Raw genomic sequence first — 5,403 nt, forward strand, 5'->3', positions numbered from 1 at the left:
GCTGCAGGGTACTCATCCTAACAGTAAGAAACCAAATTTTCATCATATTTGCTTGAGTGTGAATGTGACAGTTCTGCTGGATTTGTCCCAGTATCAAAAAAAGCAAAATCTTTCTGGTTTATGTCAAGGGCTGTCTTTATTGACTGGAACAGCCCTGCATTGCAGCTCCCCCTCTGCAGGCTCCTGGATGCTCTTCCTTTCTTTAGTACAGAATTTGGGGATTTCATTTCCTATTCAAGTGAGAAACCCCCTGTCCTTCCCTTCAGAGATGGTGGCCACTTTCCTGACTGGAATTCTTGGTTTTATGTTCAGTCTTGGTAGAAGGAACTATCACAAGTGTTGGAGGCAACATCTTTTACACCTGGTCTGGTATCCCCAAATTCTGGTAGAAACAGTAGTAGCCAGGCATTTGTGTTTGAAACAAGGAAGCTGTAAAAGGGATAAACAAGCAGAAGTGTGAAGAGAGGGCTGCAACTTGTGTGGAGGAGGCAGGAAGAAGAAGAAGAGATGGAGTGGGAAATGGAAGTGAGAGAGGTGCTGCAGATGGGCATCTGGAGTTGTTCCAAACCACATCAGAGAGACCCTGTCCCAAAACTCCCACCTAAGGGACTGCTGCATTTAAAATCTGTCTGGCAAATCAACCTGAAGTGAACCCTGGCAGCACAAGGCAGGTTGTGGGCTGAAGTCAAAAGGTCTGTGTGGATGGATTTGAATGGGAAATGCACCTGAAGAGCTGGCAAAGGCTTTAAAGGTGGTGGCAGGGAGCTGTGCAAGGGGAGCAGCACAGGGAACCCTGTGCTCCCTAAATGTGTCATTCTCTGGGAGGTGACAGCTGACAGGGCAGATGACAGCCTGATGGATTGTCACCTGCACTGAGAGACAAATAAGCTCTGCTGAGTATGGAGGATTTGGTTTTAATGCTGTGCTGCTGCCTTTCCTCTGTTTCTGAAGCAGAGAAAGTTGCTTTAGATCCTCATCTCTGTGAGGTGCTCTCAGTGGTTCCCACTGAAACCAAAAAGCCTCTTGTGTTCCCTGGGGAGCAGGATTTGCCTTTAGCTCCCCTCCTCTCCCTGAGCACATGGTCCTCTCTGAAAGGAGTCAAAAGGATTCTATAGGCACAGATGTATACAGACCAGGGGGTGCTCACATAACCTGGGGATGGAACTCTCCTGCAGGCTCAGGTTGGTGTAACACAGCACTCTGGAGGCTGAACTGCACTGCTAACCACTAATTCAGAAGATTTTAACTCCACCCCTGCTTTATTAAAGCAACACCACAAGGATTAAAAAAATACCCCTGCCAAAATATGCCTGTGCCACCCAATGTGTTTGGCTGACACTGCATCAGATTTCCACCTTTCTGCTTTCTTGTCACCCACGGAGCTGGGGACATAAAGCTCAGCCCCAAAATTCCACAGAATTAGGGTTAGGGTTCAGAAAACTGTCAATGCTACAGTTCCAGGGATGATGAGGATGGAAAATCCATGCCAAGGGAAGGGTGAAACTGCATCAGATTTGCACCTTTCTGGTTTTGGCCACCTATGGTGCTCGGGTAGGGTTCCAGGGGAGGGTGAGGGCCAGCAGGAGGTTTCTGGGCTCACTCTTTGCATTTGGGAGCCAGAGCTGTTTGTGTGGAATTTGCTGAAATTGGCAAAAATGGGAGAGAACGGCCGAGGGGAAGAACCTTTGAGATTTTAGGTGGTAAAGAAGCCTTGGGAATGTGTTTTCCATCCTCAGCCAGGCCAGGCAGTGAGACACCTCCTGTCCCCAGCAATTTCTTCAGCAGATTTTCAGGACATCATTGTTTTGTTGATGCTCTTGTGTCTTTTTCCCTGGCAGAGAAGTGATGGCAAGGGAAGGCCTGGGGGTTATTTAGTTCTGGTGTAGTTAGGAAGGGACCGGGGCCATTCTTCATTCTTGTATTATTATCATCTCATCCAGTTTGGTTTTCCTCTGTGTCTCTTTGTGTTGTGTGTTAATTTACCCCTCTAGAAGAGTCATCAAACATTCCTGCACTCCTGCAGAGTCAGCTCACTGTGGGTGGCTCCTTAACTAGGGCTTGGCACCTTCCCTGGAAAGATGCTCTGTGGCAGGAAGGGGTCCAGGTTTACACCTGGCTTCCCATCCCATATTTAGCCCTTGCCTTCTCTGCAAGCATCTCCAGATGCAATCTGCAGCTGTGATTCTGCAATCACTGTACAAGATCAAGGCAATCCCAGCACTTCTGGCAGGACAAATGTGATTTTTGCACTCTGATACACACGGCTGCATTTCTGTGGGATGAGCCCATACACACAGCTCCGATCTGAAGCCAGTTTACACTTTCATGTCAACTTCCACACTGCCTGTGGGATGACAAGCATAAAGTCAGCTGTCTGATCCAGCAGAAAGCCAGAGAAGGGCAGACAGATAACCTCCACATTGCTTGGCAATCTGATGCTTTGTTTATGACTCTCCTCCCACCTGGGGAGAGCACAGGGTTTGAGCAGAAGGGACCTGGAAGGGGAAAGGAAGACTGGAAAAAAGAATGGCAGAAAGAATTAGAGACTGAAAAGCAAACTGTGTTCTACTGAGGTCCCTTTCAGAGCATGAAGTGCCCTCAGCTCCCAGTGGCTGTGGCAGTGGTGGCTTTTACCTGAGTATTTCTAACTCTTGATGATCCTCATTCAGCAGCTACAGAGAGGAGTAGGATGGAGGCAGGAAATTCTTAGTACCATGTTGGATCTGACCTGTGGTGAAAAACAACAATAAGGGCATAGCTCAGGGGTTGCAAAAAAGGCAGGCACTGGGGACAGGCAGGAAACCCACTCTACCATTTGTCGTTTATGCTCCATGACCCCTTGCCAAACATCAGCACAATTCCCTGCACTCTTCAAAGAGCAGGAAGGGATTTTACAGGAGGAGAAACAGAGGCAGGGAGAGAGGAAGACTCTCTTGTCCAAACAAAGCTATCAGTTCTGGTTTCCTCAGTTTCCTCCTAAAACATGCACCAGGTTGGTGTGACGTCCTGCAGGTGTCCAGGAGGGAGGCAGAGCCAGAGGATCTGATTGCCTGAGCAGGGTCACCTCTCCAAGCAGCTGGAGGTACAATCCTTCCATCAAAGGCAGGGAGGAATCTGTAGCTGGGGGGCCAGCTGAAATAGTTCATGGAAGAAAATATTACCCTAACCCTTCATTATTTAGGACCAGAGTTAATTCTGCAGTTCCCTTGGCAGGTTTCTCGGGTCATTAGGACACTGGCAATGAGGCTTTCCCAGTAAGCTCCCATCAATCAAGCTGTGCAGTGGCACTGGGAGCTGTGGCTCAGGGCAGAAGCTGAGCAAGGCAGAATTTATCCATGCTCTTAAACTTTACTTTTCCTTTTTTCCTTCCCTTCCTCTCAGAGAGATTATAAAAATAAAGACACCTAAACTCAGAAAGAATAGTGGTTTCATCCTGCTGAGGGACTTTGAGATTTGGGATGGCTTCTATTTTAAGTGCTGCCACTTGAAGAACTCTTGAAGAACCTTGGCTGGGGCACATTGCAGAATCCCATTATATTCCTTGGGATTTACAACAGACCCTGAATGAGGGGTTTGTCTGTGGTCCATCAGACCTGCATGGCCATCCAGATCTCTGCTGTCCCCAGAGGCACAGGGCAGCACTGGGGGAATCCTCTTTAACCCCTTCTCTGTGGGGCAGAGGTCTGAGAAGGTGTAGGGATCACCTGATTCTACCCAGGGCATAGGGATCATTTCTAATGGGGGGTCTGGGACAGGAACAGTCCAGCTTTCCTTGGAGAGGGGAGATCTTCTGGGGCAAACCTCAGTCCTGGTGGGACAGGGGAGCAGTGTGGGCAATGCTCTGGGCAAGATTTGTTTCATGAGCTCTCTACTTTCTTGTTTTCTCCTCCTGCCCCCACTTCAGCATCACACCAAGGTTTGGGAATAGCTTATGTTTTATTAATGCTTGTACCCAGTGACCAAGCTAACTGAGCCATTACCAGCTCAGCTCCACTTGATGCCCTCTTTCCACTTTCTCTGCCTTGACTTTTCTGCTCTATTTGTCTGAAATGAACAGAGATGAAGTGAAATGCCTTCAAGCCTCTCCCTGTTCCATGCTGAAAGCCCAGAGGGACAGCAGAGCATCCCTCTGTCTGCTCACAGTTTGTGGCTTTACTGCAACACAGCCTTTCCCCAGCAAGTGCCAGCAGGCACAGAACCTTTCCCTCCTATTCCAAGCCCTATTTGTCTGCACCACTCCCATCCTTTCTGATCTTACTATCCCTCTGCTCTCTATACTTTTCTTCCAGAGGCTCAAATCTGCCAGATGTTGAATGCTCCTTGAATTCCAGCAGTGCCCAAGACTGCACAGGGAGACCAGATGTGATAAGTGAGTTAATCCTTCTGTGCTTCCTCACTCAGACCCAGAGGGATCTGGGAACACACCAGGACCCTTGCTTAGACTCCAGAAAATAAGGGAAGAGGCCACAAGGAGAAAAGAGCAGTGGCACTCAGTGTGATGAGGCTTTTTCCCCTTGGAAACAGGGACAGCTTGCATTGCAGTTGCAAGGTAGACACAAAACCTCCCTGTAGAGATGAGATGTGGTGGCTCTGATGCTGCTGGGGCTGCTGCCTTCCCTGCTGTGCCAAGAAGTTGGGAGCTGTGCCTGGAATCAGCCAGCAATGGGAACCCACCACCCAGTGGGGTTGGATGAAGAACACCCATCAAGTATGGCTCCTTGGGTTCTTTGCTGCTTGAGAAATTGGTCTGGCTCTAAGTTTTAATCCTCTCTCTCCAGAAGCTTCATTCTTCCTCCTTAGCTAAATGTCTTGCCAAACCCTAGCCTGAAACTCAGTGCCTGGTAATTACACTTTGACATTAATATTTAAACCACAAACACAGTTAGCACACTAATGCTGTCCCCAAAGGCTACTGCTCATTTAAGTTTCATCCTTATGAGACTTAATTATTGTCAGGGATGAAGCCTAAAAGCCAAGAAATAGTGCAGCTCCAAGGCTAAACTTCCCCTTGGTTATGAGAACTGCAGGATTTGGGCACTGAGGATGGAAAGAACCTTGGCTGTGGTGGTAACATTTACACTGCTGCTAAAATCCCAGGGAGTTCTTAAATCCTAACACCTGATTTTAAATCTCTGCTGAGGTTTCTTTGTGCTTCCTTGGACAATACAGAGATCTCAAAGAATAACTTGGTGAAACTTGGCTATTATTACCTGGATGGAGACAGAGCAATGTTCTGAGAGCCAGGGCAGCACTGGGACTCCATGGTCTTGGCCTTCCCCTCTCTGGAATAAACAGCTTAGATGGGGAGAGTAGGAAGTGGCTGATGTTTCAAGTTCATTTAACTCTTCTTCAAGCTATTTCCCAAACATAACTTTCTTGTAGACCTTTAATAAGAAAGAACTC

This window comes from Calypte anna, chromosome 21 (assembly GCF_003957555.1).
Source record: "Calypte anna isolate BGI_N300 chromosome 21, bCalAnn1_v1.p, whole genome shotgun sequence".
Lineage (NCBI taxonomy): Eukaryota > Metazoa > Chordata > Aves > Apodiformes > Trochilidae > Calypte > Calypte anna.